Source organism: Oncorhynchus keta, chromosome 7 (genome assembly GCF_023373465.1).
Source record: "Oncorhynchus keta strain PuntledgeMale-10-30-2019 chromosome 7, Oket_V2, whole genome shotgun sequence".
Lineage (NCBI taxonomy): Eukaryota > Metazoa > Chordata > Actinopteri > Salmoniformes > Salmonidae > Oncorhynchus > Oncorhynchus keta.
Genome location: NC_068427.1, coordinates 53,888,190 through 53,904,445, shown reverse-complemented (window position 1 = coordinate 53,904,445; position 16,256 = coordinate 53,888,190). Strand labels below are relative to the sequence as shown.

The 16,256-nt window shown below is 48.9% G+C and overlaps 1 protein-coding gene across 1 annotated transcript in view; it reads right to left on the bottom strand.

Moving 5' to 3' along the window:
• raph1a (Ras association (RalGDS/AF-6) and pleckstrin homology domains 1a) overlaps window positions 1-16,256 on the bottom strand; it is a 216,368-nt gene that overhangs the window by 120,088 nt on the left and 80,024 nt on the right.

Genomic DNA, 16,256 nt, shown 5'->3' with positions numbered 1-16,256 from the left:
GAAAGAGCGAGAGAGAGAGAGCGAGAGAGAGAGAGAGGGAAAGAGCGAGAGAGAGAGAGGGAAAGAGCGAGAGAGAGAGAGGGAAAGAGCGAGAGAGAGAGAGAGAGAGAGAGGGAAAGAGAGAGAGAGAGAGAGAAAGAGCGAGAGAGAGGGAAAGAGCGAGAGAGAGAGAGGGAGAGAGCGAGAGAGAGAGGGAAAGAGCGAGAGAGAGAGGGAAAGAGCGAGAGAGAAAGAGCAAGAGCGAGAGAGAAAGAGCGAGAGAGAGAGAGAAAGAGCGAGAGAGAGAGGGAAAGAGCGAGAGAGAGAGGGAAAGAGCGAGAGAGAGAGGGAAAGAGCGAGAGAGAGAGGGAAAGAGCGAGCGAGCGAGAGAGAGCGTGCAAGCAAGAGAGCCAAGGAACAGCAAGTCTTCCTGGGGTGCAGCAAAGTTAAGGCAGTTATAACATTTTAAAACATTACAATACATTCATTACAGAATTCACAACAGACTGTGTTCCCTCAGGCCTCTAAACCACCACTACCACATATCTACAGTACTAAATACATGTGTATATAGTTTCAGTTGGAAGTTTACATACACTTCGGTTGGAGTCATTAAAACATGTTTTTAAACAACTTCACATATTTCTTGTTAAACTATAATTTTGGCAAGTCAGTTAGGACATCTACTTTGTTCATGACAAGTCATTTTTCCAACAATTGTTTACAGACAGATTATTTCACTTGTGGTCCTGCTGTAGCTCAGTTGGTAGAGCATGGCGCTTGTAACGCCAGGGTAGTGGGTTCGATCCCCGGGACCACCCATATGTAGAATGTATGCACACATGACTGTAAGTCGCTTTGGATAAAAGCGTCTGCAAAATGGCATATATATATATATGCAAAATGGCATATATATATATAATTCACAGAATCACAAATCCAGTGGGCCAGAAGTTTACATACACTAAGTTGACTGTGCCTTTAAACAGCTTGGAAAATTACAGAAAATGATGTCATGGCTTTAGAAGCTTCTGATAGGCTAATTGACATCATTTGAGTCAGAGGTGTACCTGTGGATGTATTTCAAGACTTACCTTCCTGCTCTTTTCTTGACATCTAAAGAAATCAGGCCAATTGTTCATTTTTTTGGTTTTGTTTTGTAGACATCCATTTCATAAACCTCGTTTCTTAAGCTACATATGTTAACGTGGGTTATTTTGATGCTTACTCGTTCTCATTGCTTTACAGGGAAGCTTAGCAGAAGTAGATATTCTCATGTTATGCATGTCAGTGCAGGGTGAGCTGCTCACAGTGGACTTCCTACTAGGGCACACCGCCTCAGTGGTCTTCCTACTAGGGCACACCGCCTCAGTGGTCTTCCTACTAGGGCACACCGCCTCAGTGGTCTTCCTACTAGGGCACACCGCCTCAGTGCTAACAGTGTAAAATCTGCTTCATAGGCACATGACTCTCCCTCCCTGCATACACTAGTTGTAGGATCAGCAGAGGCCTTCGGGTCAGTTAGAGGGACATTAATTTAGGTTACTTACATTGTGTCTTCTAACACCCTCTGGGATAATGTACATTTGCTGAAGCGTTATGACAACTCAGTGACACAATGGTAGTGATTAAGACACTAACAGCTTACAGACGGTAGGCAATTAAGGTCACAGATATGAAAATGTAGGACGCTAAAGAGGTATTTCTACTGACTCTGAAAAACACCAAAAGAAAGATTCCCCCCTCCCGTGCCCCTGCTCATCTGCGTGCTTTAGGCTGGAGGACTGCAGATGTGGCCAGGGCAATACATTGCCATGTCTGTACTGTGAGACGCCTAAGACAGCCCTACAGGGAGACAGGACGGACAGCTGATCGTTTTTACAGTGGCAGACCACGTATAACAACACCTGCACAGGATCGGTACATCTGAACATCACACCTGCGGGACAGGTACAGGATGGCAACAGCAACTGCCTGAGTTACACCAGAAACACCCTCTTCAGTGCTCAGACTGTCCTCAATAGGCTGAGAGAGGCTGGACTGAGGGCTTGTAGGCCTGTTGTAAGGCAGGTCCTCAATAGGCTGAGAGAGGCTGGACTGAGGACTTGTAGGCCTGTTGTAAGGCAGGTCCTCACCAGACATCACCGGCAATAACGTCGCCTATGGGCACAAACCCACCGTCACTGGACCAGACAGGACTGGCAAAAGGTGCTCTTCACTGACGAGTCATAGTTTTGTCTCACCAGGGGTGATGGTCGGATTCGTGTTTATCGTCAAAGGAATGATCGTTACACTGAGGCCTGTACTCGGGATCGATTTGGAGGTGGAGGGTCCGTCATGGTCTGGGGCGGTGTGTCACAGCATCATCAGACTGAGCTTGTTGTCATTGCAGGCAATCTCAATGCTGTGCGTTACAGGGAAGACATCCTCCTCCCTCATGTGGTACCCTTCCTGCAGGCTCATCCTGACATGACCCTCCAGCAAGACAATGCCTCCAGCCATACTGCTTGTTCTGTGCGGGATTTCCTGCAGGACAGGAATGTCAGAGTTCTGCCATGGCCAGTGACGCCCGGATCTCAATCCCATTCCTCCGTCTGGGACCTGTTGGATCGGAGGGTGAGGGCTAGGGCCATTCCCCCAGAAATGTCTGTGAACTTGCCGGTGTCTTGGTGGAAGAGTGGGGTAACATCTCACAAACTGACTAATTGGTGCAGTCCATGAGGAGGAGATGCACTGCAGTACTTAATGCAGCTGGTAAAAACAGCTGGTGGCCACATACTGACTGTTACTTTTGATTTTGACCCCCCTTTGTTCAGGGACACATTATTCCATTTCTGTTAGTCACATGTCTGTGGAACCTGTTCAGTTTATGTCTCAGTTGTTGAATCTTATGTTCATACAAATATTTACACATGTTAAGTTTGCTGAAAATAAACAGTTGACAGAGAGGACATAGATTACACAGACCCACAAAGAATTTGAAAACAAACCCAATTTTGATAAACTCCCATATTTACTCGGTGAAATACCACAGCGTGCCATCACAGCAGCAATATGTGACCTGTTGCCACAAGAGAAGCGAGAGAGAACGAGAAGTAGAGGGAGCAAACGCAATATATGGAATGAAGGAGGTAAACACTCAAAACTAGCTCAGCAGAAGTTGGCCAGACTCCCTCCCTCCGCCCACCAGACTCCCTCCCTCTGCCCGCCAGACTCCCTCCCGCCAGACTCCCTCCCTCCGCCCGCCAGACTCCCTCCCTCCGCCCGCCAGACTCCCTCCCGGGAGACTCCCTCCCTCCGCCCGCCAGACTCCCTCCCTAGACTCCCTCCCTCCGCCCAATAGCCCCTAATGTAGCCCCCTCCCTCCGCCCCGCCAGACTCCCTCCCTCCGCCCGCCAGACTCCCTCCCTCCGAGGACTCCCTCCCGCCAGACTCCCTCCCTCCGCCCGCCAGCCCCTAATGTAGCCCCCTCCCTCCAGGACTCCCTCCCTCCGCCCGCCAGCCCCCTAATGTAGCTCCCTCCCTCCGCCCGTCAGACTCCCTCCCTCCGCCCGCCAGACTCCCTCCCTCCGCCCGCCAGCCCCCTAATGTAGCTCCCTCCCTCCGCCCGCCAGCCAGCCCCTAATGTAGCTCCCTCCCTCCGCCCGCCAGACTCCCTCCCTCCCTCCGCCCGTAGACTCCCTCCCTCCCTCCGCCCGCCAGACTCCCTCCCTCCCTCCGCCCGCCAGACTCCCTCCCTCCGCCCGCCAGACTCCCTCCCTCCGCCCGCCAGCATCAAAAGATGCCTGAAGTGTCCCCACAAACTTTTTTTCAAGGGAAACGCAAGTTAGGTTTAAAAATACTGGAAACATATGCTTTCTGTCGACCCTGCGGACAGTGGTTTGTCTGTAGCAAATGTAGCAGGACAGCGTAGCTAACATACCGGTACATACTGCTGTAATGATATGCTATGTGGTTCATAAGGACAGCGTAGCTAACTAATTGTCAGCCAACATAAACGTGTAAGGTAACTTATTTGAAAAGTCATTACATTGACAAATGTTCCGAAAATGTTGAGCAATCAGTTTAAGCAATGAATTTGTCTCCGCTCGTCAGACTTCGGCTGAATAAATCGGAAAATGTTGTGAAGCCACGGCCATTTTCTGAAGAATTGCATTATGGGCCCACAAAGAACACAAATAGTGTCCACCGCTTGTATAGTTTAGATGTTGGTTTGTGCAATACAACATCTGGGAACTTTTGGCATACTAACTATATCCATACTATGACCAATAAGCATACTATATACTCAATTAACATCACAAATAGTACAGTTAGTGGGGTTAGTATGAGGATTCGAACACAGCTTAGGTGTAAAAAAGGTGTAGGTGTATACAGGTCCTGTCATCAGGTGCCCATGTATCATGTAAGTCTAAACCAAAACAGTCACAGAAACACAGTAGGACTCTAGTCGTATAGACTCTGAGAAAGGAATAGCCTGAGCTTGACAAGCTGTAGATCATAATGCACTTAGACCAGCGAGTCAGACATGGTGCACTTACAGTAATGGAGAGAGAGAGAGAAATTATTCTCCGGATATTTCAGAATTGAATCAACTGTGTGTGTGCAATCAATATCCAGTAGAGGCATGTGTACACTAGCTTTATCACGCACTGGAGAGTCTGTTGAGCACGGGGCTAACCCAGTCTGTTGAGCACGGGGCTAACCCAGTATGTTGAGCACGGGGCTAACCCAGTATGTTGAGCACGGGGCTAACGCAGTATGTTGAGCACGGGGCTAACGCAGTATGTTGAGCATGGGGCTAACGCAGTATGTTGAGCATGGGGCTAACGCAGTATGTTGAGCATGGGGCTAACGCAGTATGTTGAGCATGGAAATGTCTAGTGGGACTTTCTAACTCAGAGTTCTGCGATACGATAGCAGAGTTCTGCGATACGATAGCAGAGTTCTGCGATACGATAGCAGAGTTCTGCGATACGATAGCAGAGTTCTGCGATACGATAGCAGAGTTCTGCGATACGATAGCAGAGTTCTGCGATACGATAGCAGAGTTCTGCGATACGATAGCAGAGTTCTGCGATACGATAGCAGAGTTCTGCGATACGATAGCAGAGTTCTGCGATATGATAGCAGAGTTCTGCGATACGATAGCAGAGTTCTGCGATACGATAGCAGAGTTCTGCGATATGATAGCAGAGTTCTGCGATACGATAGCAGCAGTCCAGGATTACCAATATTCAAAGACAAACATGTTCCTAACCATGTTGATTTCATCCAGAAGCTGACGGATAACGTCAAGGCGCCCTTTGATGACTTCACTGTTGTTAGACACCAGCTGCTGCTCATCCAGGACCATCTCGGTCAACAAAGTTGTCAAGAGGAAGCAGAACAGATCTTCAGATTGTGACCTTGTCACTTTCTGGGGAAAGATGGTTCCTGTTCTCTGGTGGCTTTTTCTCAGAAACTGGCACTACACATCCTGACCACATACAGTTGTCAAATCAGGAGACAAAGTGTATATTCTGATGCAGGGCAAGGCCCAGAGTAACTTACACATGAATATTGCAGTGAGTTACTGTGAATTCAGATTTATTTTTATCAACTCTCCGTTGTTCTCCATAAAACATGCACTTTATTTTAATTTTAATTTTATTTAATAAAGACCTCCCGAGTGGTGCAGGGGTCTAAGACACTGCATTGCAGTGCTTGTGGCGTCGCTACAGACCAGGGTTCGATCCCAGGCGGTGTCACAACCGGCTGTGACCAGGAGTCCCTATAGGGCGCGGCACAATAGGCCCAGCGCCGTCCAGATTAGGGGAGGGTTTGGTGGGGTGGGAGGTGGTTTACTTGTTTATCACGCTCTAGCGACTCCTTGTGGCGAACCGGGTGCCTGCAGGCTAAACGGTGTTTCCTTCGACCCATTGGTGCAGTTGGCTTCCGGGTTAAGCAGATGGGTGTTAAGAAGGTTTGTGGGGTCGTACCGGAGGACGCATGACTCGACCTTCGCCTCTTCCGAGTCCGTTGGGGAGTTGTAGCAATGAGACAAGATCGAAATTGGGGAAAAATGTCCCCCACACACTACAGAAGTCCTTGGCCTTGTAGTATAGGTTACAGGGGTGTATCTGTCTCCTCCACTGTCTCAAGGACACCTGTTATTCCCAGAAATCGAAAGCCACTAAACCCCTTTCCTGTCGCTGCCTGGTGAGACGTTCAGACATACATGTACTGTAGAAGCTGGTTCGATACCACTTTGTCAATGCCTGATCCCTCTCCTTGCCTCGCTCTGCCTTCAGATGGCTACCGGACTCAATACTGTAACACTGTCTCAACCTAAAGCCCTCTGACGGGCAAGGCCTTCAGTTCAGACAGAACAAAACATTAAGAACACCTTCCTGATATTGAGTTGAACCCCCCTTTTCCCCTCAGAACAGCCTCAATTCGTCGGGGTCATGGACTCTATAAGGTGTTGAAAGCGTTCCACAGGGATGCAGGCCCATACGGACTCCAATGCTTTCCCACAGTTGTGTCCAGTTGGCTGGATGTCCTTGGGGTTGGGTGGTGGACCATTCTTGAAACATACGAGAAACTTTGACGAATTAAGGCTGTTCTGAGGGCAAAAGGTGTTCCTAATGTTTTGTACACTCTGTGTACATGCTGGTTCAATATCACTTCCTCTGCCTGGCCTTCAAAGGCCAATGCCACTTGTTCAATACCACTCCAGTATGCAGTCAGACAAACTGATTGACATGGTTGTGCTCTCCCTAGCCGGAGTAAACACAAATATGACTAATGTCCACACAATAATGGGCCACATGAGCCTACCAGCCAGCCAGGAGCGCTCCAGAGCCAACTCAGACAGGCTGAACCCCGGGCCTGAATTAGTTTTGATGGAGCTGAAGTCTACCCAACCGACACCAAAAGGCAAGGTCCCACTCTGCTAGCTAGCCTGTCTCTGCCAGGTTATTGTTCCCAGTTTCCTCCCTACCAAATGGCACCGTATTCCCCCTAGGGCTCTGGTCTAAAGTAGTGGCACCGTATTCCCACTAGGGCTCTGGTCTAAAGTAGTGGCACCGTATTCCCCCTAGGGCTCTGGTCTAAAGTAGTGGCACCGTATTCCCCCTAGGGCTCTGGTCTAAAGTAGTGGCACCAACCCCTAGGGCTCTGGTCTAAAGTAGTGGCACCATTTAGGGCTCTGGTCTAATGTAGTGGCACCGTATTCCCCCTAGGGCTCTGGTCTAAAGTAGTGGCACCGTATTCCCCCTAGGGCTCTGGTCTAATGTAGTGGCACCGTATTCCCCCTAGGGCTCTGGTCTAAAGTAGTGGCACTGGTGATTCCCCCTAGGGCTCTGGTCTAATGTAGTGGCACCGTATTCCCCCTAGGGCTCAGGTCTAAAGTAGTGGCACCGTAACCCCTAGGGCTCTGGTCTAAAGTAGTGGCACCGTATTCCCACTAGGGCTCTGGTCTAAAGTAGTGGCACCTAACCCCAGGGCTCTGGTCTAAAGTAGTGGCCCGTATTCCCCCTAGGGCTCTGGTCTAAAGTAGTGGCACCTCTAGCCCCAGGGCTCTGGTCTAAAGTAGTGGCACCGTTTCCCCTAGGGCTCTGGTCTAAAGTAGTGGCACCGTATTCCCCCTAGGGCTCTGGTCTAAAGTAGTGGCACCGTATTCCCCCTAGGGCTCTGGTCTAAAGTAGTGGCACCGTATTCCCCAGGGCTCTGGTCTAAAGTAGTGGCACCGTATTCCCCTAGGGCTCTGGTCTAAAGTAGTGGCACCGTAACCCCAGGGCTCTGGTCTAAAGTAGTGGCACCGTATTCCCCACTCTGGTCTAAAGTAGTGGCACCTATTCCCCAGGCTCTGGTCTAAAGTAGTGGCACCGTATTCCCCAGGGCTCTGGTCTAAAGTAGTGGCACCGTATTCCCACTAGGGCTCTGGTCTAAAGTAGTGGCACCGTATTCCCCCTAGGGCTCTGGTCTAAAGTAGTGGCACCGTATTCCCCCTAGGGCTCTGGTCTAAAGTAGTGGCACCGTATTCCCCAGGGCTCTGGTCTAAAGTAGTGGCACCGTATTCCCCCTAGGGCTCTGGTCTAAAGTAGTGGCACCGTATTCCCCATAGGGCTCTGGTCTAAAGTAGTGGCACCGTATTCCCCATAGGGCTCTGGTCTAAAGTAGTGGCACCGTATTCCCCCTAGGGCTCTGGTCTAAAGTAGTGGCACCGTAATCCCCCTAGGGCTCTGGTCTAAAGTAGAGCAACACAGGAAATAGGGATCCATTTGGGACACTCATAATTCACTCGAGCAGCGCAACAGAGCGGAACGTATCCATGAGCTGCATCAAAGCCCGACACTGGTGAAACATAGGACTGGTGAGAACACTCTGCTAGCCTTTCCCTCTAGCCCCACTCTGCTAGCCTTCCCCCCTAACCCCACTCTGCTAGCCTTCCCCTCTAACCCCACTCTGCTAGCCTTTCCCTCTAACCCCACTCTGCTAGCCTTTCCCTCTAACCCCACTCTGCTAGCCTTTCCCTCTAGCCCCACTCTGCTAGCCTTTCCCTCTAGCCCCACCTAACTGCTAGCCTTTCCTCTAGCCCCACCTAACTGCTAGCCTTTCCCTCTAACCCCACTCTGCTAGCCTTTCCCTCTAACCCCACTCTGCTAGCCTTTCCCTCTAACCCCACTCTGCTAGCCTTTCCCTCTAACCCCACTCTGCTAGCCTTTCCCTCTAACCCCACTCTGCTAGCCTTTCCCTCTAGCCCCACTCCACTGCTAGCCTTTCCTCTAACCCCACTCTGCTAGCCTTTCCCTCTAACCCCACTCTGCTAGCCTTTCCCTCTAACCCCACTCTGCTAGCCTTTCCCTCTAACCCCACTCTGCTAGCCTTTCCCTCTAACCCCACTCTGCTAGCCTTTCCCTCTAACCCCACTCTGCTAGCCTTTCCCTCTAACCCCACTCTGCTAGCCTTTCCCTCTAACCCCACTCTGCTAGCCTTTCCCTCTAACCCCACTCTGCTAGCCTTTCCCTCTAACCCCACTCTGCTAGCCTTTCCCTCTAACCCCACTCTGCTAGCCTTTCCCTCTAACCCCACTCTGCTAGCCTTTCCCTCTAGCCCCACTCTGCTATCCTTTCCCTCTAACCCCACTCTGCTAGCCTTTCCCTCTAACCCCACTCTGCTAGCCTTTCCCTCTAACCCCACTCTGCTAGCCTTTCCCTCTAACCCCACTCTGCTAGCCTTTCCCTCTAACCCCACTCTGCTAGCCTCCCCCTCTAACCCCACTGATAGTTAACCTCTCTCTCCTTACTCCTCCACAGAGTCAGGGCAGAACAGCAGAGTGAAATGTAAGAGAACTGAATCGAGGATGAGGGAGGACGGTGGGACGAGTGAACACAACTAGGACGAGGAGAATAAACGGGCCGACTTCCCGCCCTCCATTAGCCAACGTCCTTAGGGTCTGATGACATCATTCCATCACTTCCTGCCTCCAGCCCCATGTCGTCATCCCGAAGAGCAGAGCCCAGAAGCCATTGTAGTGTGTGTGTGTGTGTGTGTGTGTGTGTGTGTGTGTGTGTGTGTGTGTGTGTGTGTGTGGTGTGTGTGTGTGTGTGTGTGTGTGTGTGTGTGTGTGTGTGTTTCATTGTGTTGTATATTCTGACTTCATAAAGATCTGATTTGGATGTTTTTAGCAAGTAGATCAGCTTTAATATTGCAGATAGAAGCCACAATCCAAATTATTTTCTGCATCATTTTCATAGATAGATATATTAGATGATAGATTAGATGGATATTTTTATAAATGTTCCTTCTTTATTCTTGTCCCCTAACCCTACCCCCCCTAATTGCAGTAAATGAACAACAATAGTTAGGCTTCCACTTTCTACTACAAACATTTCAAACAGTATACTTTACATGAGTTATCTTTTGTTTTTCAGTCCCAGCCTTCAGCTCCCCTCAACCCCTCCCATCTATCTCTGAACACCATCCAGTCCCACCCTTCAGCTCCCCTCAACCCCTCCCATCTATCTCTGAACACCATCCAGTCCCACCCTTCAGCTCCCCTCAACCCCTCCCATCTATCTCTGAACACCATCCAGTCCTTCAGCTCCCCTCAAATCTATCTCTGAACACCATCCAGTCCCATCCTTCAGCTCCCTCAACCCCTCCCATCTATCTCTGACCACCATCCAATCCCATCCTTCAGCTCCCCTCAACCCCTCCCATCTATCTCTCAACACCATCCAGTCCTTCAGCTCCATTCAACCCCTCCCATCTATCTCTGAACACCATCCAGTCCCACCCTTCAGCTCCCCTCAACCCCTCCCATCTATCTCTGACCACCATCCAGTCCTTCAGCTCCCCTCAACCCCTCCCATCTATCTCTGAACACCATCCAGTCCTTCAGCTCCCTCAACCCCTCCCATCTATCTCTCAACACCATCCAGTCCTTCAGCTCCATTCAACCCCCACCATCCCATCTATCTCTGACCACCATCCAGTCCTTCAGCTCCCTCAATCCCTCCCATCCATCTCTGAACACCATCCAGTCCCAGCTCCATTCAACCCCTCCCATCTATCTCTGACCACCATCCTTCAGCTCCCCCACCCTTCAGCTCCCCTCAATCCCTCCCATCTATCTCTGACCACCATCCAGTCCTTCAGCTCCCCTCAACCCCTCCCATCTATCTCTGAACACCATCCAGTCCTTCAGCTCCCCTCAACCCCTCCCATCTATCTCTGAACACCATCCAGTCCTTCAGCTCCCCTCAACCCCTCCCATCTATCTCTGAACACCATCCAGTCCTTCAGCTCCCCTCAACCCCTCCCATCTATCTCTGAACACCATCCAGTCCTTCAGCTCCCCTCAACCCCTCCCATCTATCTCTGACCACCATCCAGTCCTTCAGCTCCCCTCAACCCCTCCCATCTATCTCTGACCACCATCCAGTCCTTCAGCTCCCCTCAACCCCTCCCATCTATCTCTGAACACCATCCAGTCCTTCAGCTCCCAACCCTCCCATCTATCCCACCATCCAGTCCTTCAGCTCTCATCTCTATCTCTGACCACCATCCAGTCCCAGCTCCCTCAATCCCTCCCATCTATCTCTGACCACCATCCAGTCCCATTCAGCTCCCCTCAACCCCTCCCATCTATCTCTGAACCACCATCCAGTCCTTCAGCTCCCCTCAACCCCTCCCATCTATCTCTGAACACCATCCAAATCCTTCAGCTCCCTTAAAAGTCCCATTATATTATTGCTCCAGTCCTAAGCTCCATTCAAAAAGCTCCCATCTATCTCTGACCACCATCAGTCCTGTAAAAACTGGACAGTCAATCTCCATCTCTTCATTCAACCCCTCCCATCATGGACACTCTTACTGACATTTGTCCAGTCCTTCAGCTCCCTAACCCTCCCATTGTGTCTTGAACACCATCCAGTCCTGTTTGCTCCAGATCCCATCTTCTCTCAACACCATCCATTCCTTCATGTTGTCAACCCCTCCCATCTTATCTGTTGTGTTGCACCATCCAGTCCTTCAGCTCCCTATCCCCTCCCATCTATCTCTCAGACCATTTCCAGACCTTCAGCTCCCTCACCTCCCTCCTCATCTATCTCTGAACACCATCCAGTCCTTCAGCTCCCCTCAACCCCTCCCCCTCTGAAAAAACTCTCAACACCCTCCAGTCCTTCAGCTCCATTCAACCCTCCCATCTTTTCTCTCCAACACCATCCAGTCCTTCAGCTCCCCTCAACCCTCCCATCTATCTCTGAACACCATCCAGTCCCACCCTTCAGCTCCATTCAACTGAGACTGCATCTATCTCTGTATCACCATCCAGTCCCACCTTCAGCTCCCTCAACTCTCTCTCCCATCTATCTCTCACCATCCAGTCCTTCAGCTCCCTCAACCCCCTCCCATCTATCTGTGAACCATCCAGTCCTCCTCCCCACCCTCCCATCTGGGCATCTCTGAACACCATCCAGTCCTTGACAGCTCCTCCTACCAGGTCCCATCTATCTCTCTCAACACCATCCAGTCCTTGCTCCCCCAACCCCTCCCATCTATCTCTCGCTAACACCATCCAGTCCTTCAGCTCTGTCAACCCTCCCATCTATCTCTCAACACCATCCAGTCCTTCAGACAGCTCCATTCAACCCTCCCATCTTCTCTGAACACCAGGTCCAGTCCCATCCTTCAGCTCTGGCAACCCCTCCCATCTATCTGTGGACACCATCCAATCACCACCTCAGCTGAACCCCTCCCAGCAAGACTGACCACCATCCAGTCCCCTCCCGGGGAGCTCCCGTCAATGATCTCCCATCATCTTGACCACCATCCAGTCCTTCCTCCTCCCAGAGCGCTCCCATCTATCTCTGACCACCATCCAGTCCTTCAGCTCCATCAACCCTCCCATCTATCTCTGAACACCATGCAGTCCTTCAGCATCCGCAGAGTAACCCTCCCATCTATCAGGAACACCATCCAGTCCTTCAGGCTCTTGTCAATCCCTCCCATCTTGATCTACTGACCACCATCCAGTCCTGGGCTCCCTCCTGTCCCATCTATCTCTGACCACCATCCAGTCCTTCAGCCCGTCTCAACCCCTCCCATCTATCTCTCCCGAACACCATCCAGTCCTTCAGCTCCATTCAACCCCTCCCATCTATCTCTGACCACCATCCAGTCCTTCAGCTCCCTCAATCCCTCCCATCTATCTCTGACCAGGCATCTGATCCCATCCCTCACACCCAAACAACCCCTCCCATCTATCTCTGACCACCATCCAATCCCATCCTTCAGCTCCAGTCAAAACTGTTCCATCTATCTCTGAACACCATGGTGGAACAAACAGCTTTGTTAAAAGTATTATATTATTGCTTGATTAACAATCAAAAAGCTACATGTCCTGGAGACACCAAAAACCCCAAGTGCTGTAAAATACTGGATAGTTTGATAATCCATCTCTTCATTCAAAGATTCAATCACTGGACACTGTTCCACTGATGTCATTTGTGTATGCTTTGTGTGATGTGGATTATTGTCTCTAACTGACTTAAATGTAAAATGTAAATGTTGTGTTGACTGCCAAATGTTTGTCATGTTGTGTTTCTACCATGTTGTTGTTGTGTTGCTACCATGTTGTTGTTGTCATGTGTTGCTGCCTTGCTATGTTGCAGTCTTCGGTATCTATGTAGTGTCTCTCGTTGTGATGTGCATTTTGTCCTATATTTATATTTTATTTACATATTTTTTTAATATCCCAGGGTCCCATCCCACACAGGAGGCCTTTTGGCTTAGGCCGTCATTGTAATTAAGAACAAATTCTTATCTGACTTGTCTAGTTAAATAAAGGTTAAAAAAATAAATTATCGTCTCTTCGCAAGAATTTAGTATAATAATTTAAATAGAAAAACGTGTATTAGTTCATAAACCATGTGCCATGGAATCAGTACATCCAGAATTTCCTCCCAACTATTTTGCAAACTGCATGGTACAGCTGTAAATTGTTTTGTCCTTAAATTAAACTGATATATGTATTATATTTATATATATTTATTTTTCTTTAGCCATTTTGGGTCAGATTCCTCACCTTCTCCCCTTTCCTCCTCCATTTTGGGTCAGATTCCTCACCTTCTCCCCTTTCCTCCTCCATTTTGGGTCAGATTCCTCACCTTCTCCCCTTTCCTCCTCCATTTTGGGTCAGATTCCTCACCTTCTCCCCTTTCCTCCTCCATTTTGGGTCAGATTCCTCACCTTCTCCCCTTTCCTCCTCCATTTTGGGTCAGATTCCTCACCTTCTCCCCTTTCCTCCTCCATTTTGGGTCAGATTCCACACCTTCTCCCCTTTCCTCCTCCATTTTGGGTCAGATTCCTCACCTTCTCCCCCTTCCTCCATTTTGGGTCAGATTCCTCACCTTCTCCCCTTTCCTCCTCCATTTTGGGTCAGATTCCTCACCTTCTCACCTGCCATTTTTTGCAGTAATGCATGCAATTGGTTGGTTGTAATTTTAAATGCTGAATATGGAAATGTCTGCACTAACTGCATGTGTGACATAACTCCACCAGTCCTATTTATGATATAATTTACAGAAATTATCCTGATATTCTTTCTCCAAAAATAATGTTTCATGAATTTGTATTTGAGTCATGATGGAAAGCCTATTATGCTCCCTGACCCCCTTACACAACGGGTGGGTCTAATCCTGAATTCTGATTGGTTAACAAAAATATATACATTTTTTTTTTTAAATGCATTTTAAAAATGTATAAAAAGTGTCCCTCCAACATTTGCAACATTGTTTCAATATCCAAATTCAAGTTCCAGATGTTTGAGGTTATTTTTTACAGGAACAGTGGACATTAATCAACATTTCAGTAAAAGGTTTTAGCCAGCTGGCAAATTTTCAACTGCAGTCCCTGGGCAGGTTATTATGTCCCATCGTAAGGAACATGTTGGGATGAGACAGACAGGCAGGCAGCTTTTCTCAGCCGGTCAAAATCATGAATCACCATCATTTTTATAATATAATATAATATATGCCATTTAGCAGACAAAATCAGTCATGATACATTCACCATCAACCCACTACCCTGGCGTTACAAGCGCCATGCTCTACCAACTGAGCTACAGAAGGACCATTTTATGGATACATACAAAGAACACAGGTTAAACAAAACTACGTGCAGCTAGTTTGCCGTCTTTCCAGCTTCAATCTCAAGTGATTTTGTTAGCTGTGTTGTTGGCTAGCTCCCCTGAACAACAGTGTAATGATGAGAGAGCACATTTTCTATGCCAGGCGAAATCACGCCTCGTTAGCTCACTGTTACGAATGTATCCAAACAAAATGTCTCTAGAAAACAGCTTCAACAAAACACAGCTACTGTAGTTCTGTCTACACTGTTACACTGTAAGTTAGCTGTAGATGGCTAGCAGGCAAGGGATACGAACGTTGACTTGACTGTAAGTTAGCTGTAGATGGCTAGCAGGCAATGGATACGAAAGTTAGCTGTAGATGGCTAGCAGGCAATGGATAAGAACATTGATGTGACTGTAAGTTAGCTGTAGATGGCTAGCAGGCAAGGGACAAGAACGCTGACGTGACTAAGTTAGCTGTAGATGGCTAGCAGGCAAGGGATAAGAACATTGATGTGACTGTAAGTTAGCTGTAGATGGCTAGCAGGCAATGGATAAGAACATTGATGTGACTGTATTAGCTGTAGATGGAACATTTAGAGGCAAGGGATAAGAACGCTGACTTGACTGTCATGTTAGCATAGATGGCTAGGGGCAAAAATAAGAACGACTGACTTGACTGATGTTAGCAGTAGATGGCTAGCAGGCATGGGATAGACGTTGACCCTGTAAGTTAGCAGTAGATGGCTAGCAGGCAAGGGATAAGAACGTTGACGGACTGTGTTAGCTGTAGATGGCTAGCAGGCAAGGGACAAGAACGATTGACTTGACTGTAAGTTAGCTGTAGATGGCTAGCAGGCAAGGGATAAGAACGTTGACGTGACTGTGTTAGCTGTAGATGGCTAGCAGGCAATGGATAGAACGTTGACTTGACTGTAAGTTAGCTGTAGATGGCTAGCAGGCAATGGATACGAACGTTGACTTGACTGTAAGTTAGCAGTAGATGGCTAGCAGGCAATGGATACGAACGTTGACTTGACTGTAAGTTAGCTGTAGATGGCTAGCAGGCAATGGATACGAACGTTGACTTGACTGTAAGTTAGCTGTAGATGGCTAGCAGGCAATGGATACCCGTTGACTTGACTGTAAGTTAGCTGTAGATGGCTAGCATCTCTGGCAAGGGATAAGAATGTTGACTTGACTGTAAGTTAGCTGTAGATGGCTAGCAGGCAAGGGATAAGAACGTTGACGTGACTAAGTTAGCTGTAGATGGCTAGCAGACAAGGGATAAGAACGTTGACGTGACTGTAAGTTAGCTGTAGATGGCTAGCTGGCAAGGGATAAGAACATTGACGTGACTGTAAGTTAGCTGTAGATGGCTAGCAGACAAGGGATAAGAACGTTGCCAGCCAGTATGGCAATGGAACATTTAGAACGAGTCGACTGGGTCACGTGGCCACATATACAGGGGAAAAAAATGTAAAAGACTGAACGACTGATGGAACCCCAGCCGGCATGGGTAGACAACCCTGGAAGCCGGTGTTAGGAGGATATATTGGCATGGGTGTTAGGTCCTGGAAGCTGGTGTTAGGAGGATATATTGGCACGGGTGTTAGGTCCTGGAAGCCGGTGTTAGGAGGATATATTGGCACGG